Below are 14,312 nucleotides of genomic sequence, written 5' to 3'. Positions count from 1 at the left end.
AAAAAAAATATATAAAATTACAAAAATGCTCAAAACAGCAAAAAAAAAAAAAAAACAGTTGTCTTAAAGGAAATCCAACGTTTAACAAGTCTGAAAGCATAATCTGTAGGAGAAATCCAAGAACCAGAAAATCAAACAAGAAAATGTTAACCACACATGTAATCCTTCCACTTCAAAACACCACAACCTGAGATCCTCAATTGTGGGCCTTAAATGGCCAGAAGGAGTGGTGATGCCACGGTGAACCTGCCTCTTGAGGTTTCACCCATACACCACACAGAATGGTCATGCATTTAAAGGTAAAAACAACAAATAAATAATAAACTGTCTGATAGAAATTACATTAAAATATAAACAATAATTACATACATCATAGGATAAGCCCTGGCTGCAACATAGTGCTTACTGTAAATTACATATACACATTTGGTCTTGCCTTGGTAAACACATGGGTGACCTGGACACAGAAATCATGCTGTAACTGCCAGTCTATAAGTTCCATCGACTGTATCAACAGGCAGACCACTCAGGCAAGACACCTTACCTGACCTGAGACCTCTCCAGGTTGTCAGGCTTCTTCTTTCTACTCCCAACCAGGTACAGGCATTAATACCTTTTGGGAATTTTGGAGCTACTGTACCTGATCTAATGGAATAACACTCAAAATAGAAAATGGACTGAGGCCTAAAGACACACAAAAACAGGCCAGGGTATTACCTAGTTCTCCTAGAATAGGCCTCATCTTAGGCAGCCTTGCCATTCAATTACAAAGGCAGGTTTTGGGCCTGTCCAGGTTAGAAAACTGGAGATCAGGTTTTTACATTCAAATGTCCCAAAATATATCAAAATGCTTCCCAAGAAAAAGGAAAAATGCGAAAAAAACAAAACAAAAAAACTTTGGCTTGCAAAACAAGTCCAAAATGAACCTCTATAAGATAAGAATTTAATCATATAAACAAAACAAAACAAAAAAAAATTGCAACCGACAGCAACAAATCTTGATCTGCAATCCAGTAATCAACATTCAACAACAAAAGTAAAAACCCAATAGCCATAAAATAAACATTTACAAAAAACAGAACTCTCCATGTGTCAATGATCCACTGAAGAATCCATTCTCAGTTTAAGAATATAAAAGCTGAAGATGGTCCTTCAGCAATGAAACCAGACCGGTCCCACCTCTTGTGGTTCCACCCACAAAATACAAGGAGCACAACAGAACATAGTGCATTACACACTGTGGACTCAAAAAGTATTTAGACCCGATCACTTTGTACACACTTTATCGTGTTGTAGATTTGATTTTAAATAAACACGTCTGTCATTTTCCCATATATAGTTAGGTCTGGTCTGTAAGTATTTGGACAGTGGCACAATTTTAACAATTTTGGATCTGTACACCACCACTATGGATTTAAAATCGAGCAATTATTATGTGATTGAAGTGTAGACTTTTCAGCTTTAATTTAAGAGGTTTACCAAAAATATCATATGAGCTGTTTAGGGGAAAGACAGTCATTTTTCTGAATAGTTCCCCAAAGTATTTGGGCATTGGACTGACAAGCTGTTCCATAGCTAGGTTGGCACAGTACCCTCATTATTTAATTCATTATTAAGCCGGTGAAAGGTCCGGAATTGATTCCAAGTGTGGAAGTTGCATTTGGAAGCTGTCACTGTGAACTCTCAATATGAGGTTCAAAGAGATGCCCATGCAAGTACAAACTGTCCATCATTAGGCTGAGAAAACAAAACAAACCGTATAGAGAGAGAGCAGAGACTCAATGCATGGTCAAATCGACCATCTGGTACATTCTTAAAAGGAAAGAACACACTGGTGAATTCAGCAACATCAGAAGGTCTGGAAAACCACACAAGACAACTGTGCCTGGATGACTGCAGAATTCTGTCCTTGGTAAAGAAGAACCCCTTCACAATATTTAGCCAAACCAAGACCACTCTCCAGGAGGTAGACCTATCATTGCCAAAGTCTAAAATCAAAAGAAGACATGAAAGTAAAGACAGAGGGTTTGCCACAAGGTAGAAACCATTGGTACACCTCAAACATAGGAAGGACAGATTAGACTATGCCAGAGAACATTTTTTTAAAAGCCTGTCCAGTTCTTGAACAATTTTCTTTGGACAAAGAAAACTAAGATCAATATATACCAGAATGATGGAAAGAGAAGAGTATGGAGAAGAGAAGAAATGGCTCATGATCAGATGAATACACCATCATCTGTGAAATATGGTGGAGTCAATTTTATGACGTTGGAATGCATGGCTGCAAATGGAAGTCAGTCACTGGTGTTAATTTATGATATGACTGCTGGCAGAAGTAGTAGGATGATTTTTGAAGTGTATAGAGCATTACTAGCTGCTCAGATTCAGCCAAATGCTACCAGACTTCAAAGTACAGATGGACAATGAGCCAAACCAAGTGCTCTTCAAGGCATAGTAGTGGAATGTTCTTGAAAGTTCAGGTCAATCAACTGACCTCAACCCAACTGAACATGAATTTCACTTGCTAAAGACAAAACTGATAGCAGAAAGTCCAACAAAGCACCAGTAAAGTGGAAACCCAAAATTTGGAGATGGCCATGAGTTTCAGACTTCAGGCAGTCATTTACTGTGAAGGATTTTCAACAAAATATTGAAAATGATTGTTATATTTATAATTGTATTAGTCTGTTCAAATGCTTTTGAGCACCTGGAAATGGGGGGCCTTTGCATAAAAATGGCTGTCATTCCTAAATGGCTCATAAGATATTTTTGGTAAAGCCCTTAAATTAAAACTGAAAGTCTACACTTCACTCACATAATGATTGCTTTATTTCACATCACATATGAAAATTGTGTCACTGTCCAAATACTTATGGACCTAACTGTATCCACATTTAATAATGACAAAGTAAAAATATGTTTTCAGAAAGGTTTGCAACAAAACAAAAAATACATAAAATAATAAATATTTGAAAACTAATAATTTTAAATAAACAAAGAAGGCACAAAAAAGGAAAACAAACATAAGCCAAGGAACAAACCCTGCCTGAAGCATCACAATACCATTCATGATATCACAGTGTCCCATGTTGTTCTGCTACAATTACAGTCTTATGTGAATTATGACTTTGTTGCTGATTTATTTTTCATGAAATTTCTTGAAAAATCAAAAAAGCAAACACATTAGACCAAAATTACATCACTCCAAATGAAACATGACTGCAAAAAGACATTTCTGGAAGAGCAAATTTCTTTAATAATGAGAGAAAGTAAGAGGTCAGTCTTATGTCATGACTCAGCATAACTGGCTAGCAAAGTTCTTTCTGAATTTTCCCAGTGATTACTACCGCTGGGAAAGGCTTTTACGTGAATTTTCCGATTGGGAACCTCGTGTTTCTCATATTTACCAGGGCCCACAATTTGACTTCTTCCCTCCCCCTGAACCCTCACCCCCATGGGAAGGGTTACTATGAGATAATATCCTCTTACCATATAAGACTGGTTATTGCTTGCAGACTTTCAGGCTATTACGTGTTTACTTAAGATTCTTCATCATGTTTGCATTAGCTGCAGATAAACTTAGAAGAGCTCTTCTGTTTAACAACAATGAAGTGTTTTAATAATTTGGTTCATTAATATTTAACCAAACTTTACAACTGTTAAGCAGTTTGGTGTTTAAATAATTTGCTGAGATTAGATTAGTGATTTGTTGTTCATTGTTGTTAGAAGGCATAGAATATAAAGATGTTTTTTTAAAAGTGTCTAAACGGTGCATGGAACTCTGTAACTGGTCCTAAATTATAGAACAAGCTATTAAAACAAAACAGAGCACAGTATAATTTTATGGGCAGATCTTAAGTAAATAAAAGAAGTCTTATTTAGATCATTTTAAGCCTTAGACCTTTGAGGAATGTGGGCAATATTACTTTTAATGTTAGTAACCCAAATAAAAGGACATCAGTAGGGCAAAACATAAGTAAAGGATCTAAGTAAGTCTGTGTAACATATTTAAAAGCCAGTGTAGGCCCAAGAGACATGCAATATTCACATACTATGGGCCAAGTGGGAAATTTAGGTTTCCTGAGGGAAATTTCACATGAATGCCCTCTGAAGTGGTAGCTCCCAGTGGGACAGTTCACACAAAACATTGCTACCTAAATGAGAGGAGCTGTGATCTCATTTGTGATCTAATGTTGAACTTTTATGTCATTCAATAATATTAAATAATAAAAATTATAAACAAAACCAACCACTTTTGCGGTTGAATTATATTTTGAGCAATAATATTAAATAAAAAAATTATAATCAGATCAGTCATATTTCTGGTTGAATTATATTTGGAGCAATGCAATGCAATAAGAATGTTTTTTATTTTCACAAAAAAATCTAGCTTTACCTTTAATTGTCTTTTGTGTGGACCAAACAGCAAATCAGCAGTGACCTGGTATTCCTTTGAAAAACTTGAGGGAAAATGTCACATGAACACAATAAAGTGAGAAGGTGAGACATCACGAGTAACTCCAAAAATTCCCATAGCATGTGAACATGGCAGCAGATAGGTGGTAGTAGCATTACTACATAAATCTGATACTTGAGTGGTATCTTCAATAGCATAGGGAGATTATTAAAGAACGATAGACTCTTGGAATAAGCTACCAAGTAGTGTGGTAGACAGTAAGACATTAGGGACTTTAAAAACTCGACTTGACGTTTTCTTGGAGGAAACAATTGGATAGGACTGGCGAGCTTTGTTGGGCTGAATGGCCTGTTCTCGTCTCGAGTGTTCTAATGTTCTATTGTTCTAATCTCATTAACAGAGAATCATCAAAAAGCAGTAATCAAGTCAATCACAAATGGAGGACTGCGTGTTGGCCATAAGTCCATAAATTATCTCTCATCCTAGCATCTACACACAGATAAAAATATCCACCAACTGCTGGAGCTCACAGTGTTCAAAGTAAAGAGAGGCAACCGCACATAGGCAGTTAAGTGTTATACCCAGATCTTCACAGACAGATTGGTTTAATCATGTTCCCATAAAATAGTTCAGTGTGAGCCTGTTACAAAGAGATAGTGACATCAGAATACTGACAAAAACCCAATTAGGAACTTGAACTAACAGAATGTACCTATATATCAGCACATTTCATGTTCTCAGCATGAAGGGTATTTGGCTAAAGGGCTTGAGTTTGTTTTCCCAACACGGAGTATATTAAAGCAGAGTAGCTGTCCATAAATCTGTTATGTTTCGTAATGTGATTCTAGATTCTGCAAATCCACTGCCGCGGATTGCCAGAGAATACTCTGCCACTGTCTGTGAATTCCATTGGGACAAACTTACAGCAGGGCTTACTGTGAGCCTTTAACAAAGTAACAGTGAGTTGTGAACCCTTCCACTCAAGAGCTTCATAAGTCCTTTTAATAACTGCTCTAATTCAGATCTTGGTGATGGAGTGACTCTGGGTAGGGGCACAATCTGTATGTCTGTTACACTCCTTTTTGTCGGAAAGTAGAAAACTTCCAAAAATAAAATACAGCAAGTTGTAAAGTCTGCTGAGAAAATAATTTTTCTTTACTATTATTATATGTCACCTTTATAGATAAGTGGCCCACAGACAGAAACACTTACTGATCAGCTGGGTCCAGGTATCTGCAGGATTTCCTACAAGGGGCAGGCAGCACTTAAAGAAATAGTGGAATTAGCTACTTGATTAACAGGAAACCCTTTAGAAGCATCGCGTCTTTTCCACATCTTTCAAGGGAACACTGTACTTGGGCTGGACAACCAACAGCATGGGTGCTTTAAACAGGACTGCTGTGATTATCTGGTAGTCCAGTATTTTCAGAGGACATAGATGAGCACAAGGAGCAGCCTGAGTGAGGAAGCCAATGGCAGATGGCAGGAGTTAGATGGAGGTGGGAGTCAGAAACCCTGAGAATTGACATGTTGGAGAGGATCCTGGAATTAGATGTTCACTGGTACTGGCCCAGCATCATCAAGAATGTGAGACAAAGTGAGGTGAGTATTCACCCCTGTTAGTGTTTAGGTGCATATTTGTTGTTTTGGGGTGTTCCTTGTGGCCCATAACACCAGGGTAGTTTGCCTTTTCTGTAAAGAAGTAAAGCAATACTTTGTTATCTGGTTCTCCAAAGGCTCAAACTGCTCATTCATGTGTGGTTTCTCTGTATCTTTCTTGCCTGTTTGTGATTACTGCAACAGTTATTCATTTTCTTATCTTTGTGTTTATGACAAACTTGCTAGTGCCAGGGTGGAGCAGATGACAGTGTTTTGTCTAACAGCTCCAGGGCCTGGGCTCAGATCTCAGCATAGTCATGATCCATCTGAAGTTTGCCCATTCTCCCCATGTATGTGTGTGGCTTTTAATACCACATTCAAAATACCTTCAGGTTAGGATGATGATATGATTCAAACCTGTGGAAATATGGGTGAGTGTGCCCAGGCCAGAGCTGGTCTTTATTACCTTTTACCATATTTCACTGAGACAGCCTCTGAAATCCTGAAATGAATTAAAAATGGATGTATGCATAGATTTTATACTTAAAAATACATGATGTAATCTTTCTGGAAAATTCAGCAAAAGAAATTAAATTATCATTCCTTAGATACACCCAATGGACATCATAAAAACTGTTCCCTCTTTAAGAAAATTCAGCCTCTAACCATTAGCAATTCAATGCCAAGAAACCTTGCACAGATTGGCAGACTAGCAAACAATTGTTACATTGTCAAGCTACTGCTCCTGCACATGGGAACTGACACACAGACAGTGAGAGTCTTGGAATCTGACTTCCCAAAACTTGTAGTTCTATTGTACACCCAGGAAGGAGTGGGCAGTCAGTTCATCTAAATCATCAGAACTGTGACTTTGTCCATTAAATCCGATCATGGACTACATGGGGTACATTTTCTTCAGAAATGCTGTTGACTGGATTTTTGTTCTGCTCTTCTCCATTTTAAATTTCAAATGGACTTCATAATGCCAAGTGTTAAACGAAACTTCTTTTTTGCTATATCCTTAACTTAATTTGTGTGATTAGCATGTAAATAAAGTATGTTTGAATTATTTTTTCATTATTTTATGGTAGTTGTTCAAGCACTCTAAGGTGATACTCAGTGAAAAGGCTTATAAAGATAAACTGAACTACTGGAATTGAATTACTGTAAATGACTGATTCATTCTTTTGTCCAATTATCTATCTATTCTCAATCCCACTTAAACCAGTTCAGAGTGCTTTAGCCTATCCTAGCAGTGTCGGGTGCATGTAAGAAGCTAACCCAGGATGAGGTGCCAGTCCAGGAGCTCCGTGTATGATTTTATCTTTTTACCTTTTTTCTCTATTTTTCTCTGTTTCACTGATCACTCCTACCACTTTCTTCCTGGACACTTTTTACTGCTTTTACTACTTGGACATGGATTTTTACACACCGAGACTCGTCTATTTAAGTAGTCAACTTCAAGCGCTGAGAACAAATTCCCGCGCCGGTGTGGTTCCCTATTTACCTGATATTCCACACAGACAATGAATAGATCTGGATATTAATCCAGCATTTCAGAACAGTAAGACAGCACTGCAAACCACATTGCCACCAACTCGTTTTTCCTTGTTTGATATTCATTAGGAATGTCAATGAAAACATGCTCTTTCATCAACTTTTGTTTATTTGTGAAGACAGTAGTACAGAAACTCTCTGAATTATAACAGATCAGAAGATCTGTAGCCTGGCATTTCTGATAACATGTTCAGGCAAGCTGGTATGTTAATCACAACACTTTAATGGCTCAATGCAATTATCACAGCTAATGGAAACTAAAAAAAATGACTTGGCATCCAGCAGGACTGTTGCCTTGGCCGTACGTTTTTAAGAGATTGTGCAAAGTGCAAAGAAAAAGAATAAAATCCAATTACATTTCCATTCTATGTGAAGAAAGGAAAAATGTTTAAAAGCCAGTAGTATTAGCCACAACAGAAACAGTGAGAGGACCAACTGATCAATGACAGAGAGGTTTGAAGTCTCTTAGAAATCAACACATAATGGTAACAAGTGACAAATTGCAAGATTTCTAAGAAATTTCATAAGACCAAGCGTTTATAAACATACTGTAGACTGTGTTCAGACAGATAAACAAATTTTCTAAATTGCTCGAAAAATGAAAAGGCTCTGCATAAAAATGAAAAACAATTTATGCATACTAGTAAGTCCACAAAGAAGGTTTATCTTTAAAACAGAACAAACATCAGTAGGCAGGCAGTGTGGTTTAGTTGTCAAGGCTTTGGACTTCAAACTCTGAGGTTCTGGGCACAAATCCTGCTATTGACACTGTGTAACTGTGAGCTTTACTTTCCTGGAGTCCAACTGGAAAAACAAAAGAAATGTAACCAAACGTACAATATCCCAAATATTGTAAGTCACCTTGGATAAAGGTGCCAGCCAAAATAATAAATCAATAGGTAGTCACATATATCACAGCATTATGAGCTAATACATTAGAAGCAAATATAATCATCAGTGAAATATCAGGAATCTGTGTTAGGACAATTATTCTTCCTGATTGATTTAAACAACCAATACAGATTCACAAACAGAGCACCACAGTACTCAGAACTGCCCTTTCATAACTTAAGCTACTCAGGTTTGGTATCCAATACATTAACATATTACGCCTGTTTGCACAGCATTACATTTTATACTCAGGTTATTTTTTCTTTTTTTCAGAGGTTCTTACCAAATCTGTAAGATGTATATATTATGTTAATGAACTTTAAATTGCTCCCTTATTTGTGAGGCTGATTTGTAAATGGGCCCTCTGATGGACTGGTGTCCCATCCAAAGTTAATTAGCAGCCCTGTGCCCAATGCAGCTGGGTTAAGCTCAGTCACCCAAAAATGAAATAAGGTTCAGAAAGATTATGGTTAAAAACAGGAAACTTAATCAGATGTATAAAAAATCTGATGCTTGTAGCACATAACTTTTCCAACATAAAAATGTGATCTTAGCAGTAAAGTACTGCATGCTAGTGTGAACAAAAAACAATAAATAGGTTTCATTTGGACTGAGTGATTCATTTTTGAGTTATGTCCACATCCTCAAAACCTCAAATATAGACACTAACAGAGGCACATCCAGCCACCCATACACATACATACCTACGCAGTGTGAAATATAGTGGCCCGGACACACGCAGGCGGACACCGTTTCACTCATCACCCACGTTTATTTACAATTATCTATTACACAAGTCAAGTGCACCGCCACCAAACCCCCAGTTCCCCCAAAGTCCAGGCTCTCACTAGCCACTGTCTTAACACACACAAACTCGGGCCTCTCTTCGCCTCCTCTGCCACGACCTTGTCCTCCTCCTCACCCAACTCCAGCCTTGATTGCAGGGCGGCGGTTCCTTAAGTAGGTGGCTGATTATTGACCATACCCACCTGTGACAACAGACATCAGGGGACAAATCATGCTCATATTCATGTAATTCAAATATGTAAGTTTGAAGCTGAATTTTTTTCCCCATCACACAGCACTTTCCAAAGTGACACTGTAGTGCAGTAGGTATTAGTGCAGCCTGCTATCTGAGCTTTGAATAGCATGGTTATTATCTGGTCATTGGTCACTGTCTTAGTCAATATCTGTGTAGAGTTTGCATAGTTTTCCACACACAACCACACACACTGCTTCCAAATACACCCTGAAACTACCTGTTGCGCAATGAATGGGCAGATGACATTGTGTATCAAGCATTTGGTATTGATCTCTACCACTGATAATACAGGTCATCAAAGATTTTGTCACAAAACAATTTAGGGGTGTTTTATAAGCACTTTTTCATGCTGATTTCAGAAATGTACTCAGAAGTTTTCTATAGGCTAGTATGGTGGCACAGTTGTAGCGCTGCTGTCTGACAGCAAGGAGACCTGGATTTGCATCCCGCATCCTCTCTGTGTGGAGTTTGCATATTTTCCCCATTTCTGGGTGGGTTTCCTCCAGGTGCTCTGGTTTCCTCCCACAGTCCAAAGTCATGAAGATTAGATGAACTGGTGATCCTAAATTAGCCCAAGTGTGTGGTCTGGGTGTGTGGGTGTTTGCCCTGCCCTGTCCAGGGTTTGTTCTTGTCTTGAGCCCTGTGCTAGCTGGCACTCCTGATGACCCTGTCCAGGAGTAAGTGGGTTTGAAAATGACTGAAATTTCTATTGCTGACAGTTTGAGTTTGTATTTTTAGGCTGTATATTTAGTATATAAACCCATATTTAAGTGTACAGGTTTTTAAATCTTACATTCAGGATTAAGATATTTTTATTGCTCTTTGTATACATTTTATAATTTTTCACACATTTTTCCCTGTAAATCGCATAGCAAATGGTTTCTTTGGATTCCTGACTAGAGCTGCAGATTAACTGTACAGACTGCATCTCTGTTGTTAGTCTTTAGCACTAAAACATAAGTAACATGATAGTTATAATTTGTTACTAACCCTCACCTATTCTGTTTCTCTTCTTGGTACTCAAATGTGGCATGGTGCCATGGCCCACCTGCCAAGTTGTTTTGCCTGCCTAAGGTAAAGTCATCCCTGATGGAGGATTGCAGGAATCGTGGGATAGGTGGGTCCTTTCATCAGATTGGCTGACCCAGCGCTGTCTGAGCTGTGGAATGGCCAAAGGGGGGAGGCAGCTTGATGGCTGAGGTCTCCAGGACTCTAAACAAATGCAAATCATATTATGTGATATCATTTACTGTTAAGTTCTGCTCTGTATTGTAATATTTTTATTTTATACTGTATTGAGGATTTGTTCTGTTCTATGTATTGTATTGGATTGACCCCCTTCTTTTTGACACCCACTGCACGCCCAACCTACCTGGAAAGGGGTAACTTTTTGAACTGCTTTTCCCAAGGTTTCTTCCATTATTTCTCTACAAGGGTTTTTTTGGGAGTCTAGAGAGTCAAGGTTGGGGGGCTGCCAAGAGGCAGGGCCTGTTAAAGCTCATTGTGGCACTTCTTGTGTGATTTTGGGCTATACAAAAATAAATTGTATTGTATTGTATGGGGACATTTCTGAAATAGAAAGGGGATACCAAAGAAACTGAGTCTCAGTAAGCTTGCTGACTAATGCTGGACTCTTAAAAGGGATATTCCTGAAGCTAAGGGCAGCAGAAAATCTTACACATCCACCTTTTAGGTGAGCCACTCCCAGTATATACAGGATAAAATGTAGATTTACATTTATTGTAAATTTGTGTGTCTTTTAAAATCCTTGGATGACAGAGAAAGTCTGATTAGATATTTGACTTCTACATGAAAAAAAACAAGTTTCATCTAAATGGATTCATGTGAAAAAAAGTTAAATGAAACCTCGAGGGGCTCCTATGAACATGACTGTGTTCTTTCTTTTAGAAATCCATTTTAGGTGAAGTTACTTGCATCCATATTGTTACAAACAACGTAAACCTTCTTAAAGGATACAAATAAATAGCCAATACTTAATAAAAAACATTCAAGGAGAAGTGTTTCTATTATCCATCCATTTCTATTATGAAAACACTAATAAACAATTTGAATTTAAGGAATAAATAGAACACAAAAACAAGGACGTGTATCTGTTAGTCCAGTGGTTCTCAAAGTGAGTTCGTTACACTACAAGGGGTATGGGTATGCGGAACACCCCAAGTTCCAGGTTAGGGGTGTGCTAAAATGTGTAGCGGAAAGTTGAATTTATGTCTTTCAAATAGGAGCAGTAGAAAACAGTGGTTAAGGGTTTTTTCAGACAACGAAACGAGTGTTTTGAGTAGTGAGAAAAGCGCTATATGAATGTAACTAATTCTTATTGTTATTAAACGTGAAGTTAAACAGGGAAGCATTTTTGATATGTCTTCTGAGACTAATAAATCACACAAATATAATCATTCAAAACCGAAGACAACGACGAAGCCCCATGTTGAGCTCGGGTCCCCTGTCTGTGGCTCCGGATGAGGAGAAGCTGTTGTGTCTTCAATGTCTGAAATCTTTGGCAGCAGACAGTATGAGGCCAGACAAATTAAGAACGCACATAGAAACAGTTACCTCAATAAATCACTCGACGTTTTCAGAGAAAACTAAAACCAAACTAACTGAAAACATACAGTGAGCAGGAAAGTCGCTTTGTAAACGCGGCAACAGTGAATAACCAAAGCACAAATAGCCTTATACAAAGTCGCCTATAGAGTTTCACAAAGTCTGGAAGTACACACAATATCCACAGTCTTAGTTATCCTGGATGAGACTAGCGCCTTAAACTAAAGGCTATGCCACTGTCAAATTACATAATCTCAAGACTCAAATGTGGCATTTCAAACGACTTGGAAGAAGGACTCATGGAAAACCTAAAAGAATCGCGTTTCGCTTTACAAGTTGATGAGGCTGCTAATGGAAGTAAAGACTGCTCGTTCATTGCTTACGTGCGCTTTGCTGATGCCGATTGTTTTGCAAGTACGCTAGGAACTGATTCTCGACTGTTATCTGACAGAACACAGACTGAAATGGGAGTGCTGCGTGAGTATTTGCACGGATGGCACACAGACCATGTCAGAGTAAAGAAGTGGATTGCTGGCTGTAATCAGCAGCGTCTCGCAAAACGCGAAGTCAACGCACTGCTTTCTACACAGAGAAACTCTGGCATTAACGAAGATTAGCTCTGAGCTATAAGAGGTTTTGAGCGATATGTTATTACAACTCGGGTTCGGGTTTACAGCTCAGAAACGGAATGAATTCTGGCTTATAGAGAGGAAGTCCCCACCCATAGGACTGAAGGCTGTAATAATTCTGCATCATTTTGCAACATTTTATCTCTGTAAAACTGGATTTTCAGCTGTTGCTCACTCTAAACAAAGCACAGATCTCATCGAGCATGACTTGAGAGTGGCGATATCAAATCTGCAACCTTGTTTTGAAAAGATGTGCTCTGCAAAACAGGCTCACTGCATTAACTAATAAATAAGATCCGAGTTCTCACAAAATGTACATTTTCTCTACTTGCTAAGTAACTGAACTTTATTTTCAGGTTATTATTCTGTATTGTTTATTTCAGTATTATTGCTTTATTTATTTTTTTACTCTGATTGTACTTACTGTCCATCCTTTTAGCAAAGGTGGTTGCAGTTCAACCTAAAAAAAATTCTTGCTCAATATTTTTGGAAAAACACACTAATCAACCAGTTTAGTTGAAAAAGAAACACAGATTTGTTTTGATAAGTTGATGTGTGCAAAGGATGTCCTGCATCTTTACCTGCACAAATGGTGAAAGAAAAATGCAGTTACTCTTCATGTTATTTCAAATTCAATAAAACAAAACATGGGCCATTTTATTAAGTGAAAAGTCAACTACTTCCAAGGGGGGTATGGCAGAAAATGTTTAAGAACCACTGTGTTAGACCAACAAAATATATGTCAATATAATTAATGTAAATTCATAAGCTAAAATGCATTAGAAATAATTTTTGTTAAAAAATACCTTTATCCTGTCTAAAGTTTCTAAAGTTATACAGTTAGACCACATTTACCAGCATCGCTCCTATTCAAACCGAGTAGTTTCTCGACTTGTTTACAAAGGCGCTTCATAAAAAAAACAACCAATCACAAAAATGATGGGCGGGAAAATGCGACGGATTTGATGGTAGTACATAAAAGGGGCGTGTCCTTTCACGTCACTGGCACACGCCTTCCCATTTCCGGTTAGAGCTCTATTCCGGCAACTGTGGCGTCTGTCAGCTGCAGATCAAGTAAGTAAAAAAATTGCTTAGGTAATTTCTATGATCTTTTTTTGTCAGTTTACTCCAAAAAGCTAAAATAATGTTTCTCAGGATAAGCGTGCTTTATAAGATAATTACTTTCTCATTCAACGTGAAGCAAAAATCGTCCCGTTTCTGGACGTGTCAATTCTGCGTAGTGTTAATAGCTGGCGACTTGTGCCTGCAGCTTCTCAGACGAGTATACGATTTGAAGCTGCCACTTTAGCTCTTCTCTTGAGAGTGCCATTCACCAGTACCTGGTTTACTTCATCGAATTTATAGTAATTACGTGAAACTACGTTCCCTTCCAGTATTAGATCTGTTTCATTTACAGTTCCTTTAGGTAGCCAACCGGGTGTGTCTGGTTGTGCTTTTTTATTTAGCACGTTTTACTTGCCGATTTCTGTCAGAAAAGTTTCTTGGCAACCAGTGTCTAGCCCTGGCATAAATAATATCTGCACGAATTGGTCACCGGCTTAACCAATTCTGTAGTGCAGTCATTATGGACGATATCCTGTTAATGTCAGTA

The 14,312-nt window shown here is 38.1% G+C and overlaps 1 protein-coding gene across 1 annotated transcript in view; it reads left to right on the top strand.

Annotated features, from left to right (window-relative positions):
- The first annotated feature begins 13,714 nt into the window (after positions 1–13,714).
- The window catches only part of micu1 (mitochondrial calcium uptake 1), a 117,075-nt gene continuing 116,477 nt past the window's right edge, over positions 13,715–14,312 (top strand). Inside the window, exon 1 of the mRNA XM_039773719.1 lies at positions 13,715–13,774. The gene's annotated coding sequence lies outside the window, so the exon portion shown is untranslated. The remainder of the gene's footprint in view (positions 13,775–14,312) is intronic.

The sequence above is a fragment of the Polypterus senegalus genome, chromosome 1 (assembly GCF_016835505.1).
Source record: "Polypterus senegalus isolate Bchr_013 chromosome 1, ASM1683550v1, whole genome shotgun sequence".
Classification (NCBI taxonomy): Eukaryota; Metazoa; Chordata; class Cladistia; order Polypteriformes; family Polypteridae; genus Polypterus; species Polypterus senegalus.
The sequence above is the reverse complement of the archived record's forward strand: the minus strand, read 5'-3'. Positions and strand labels throughout refer to the sequence as shown.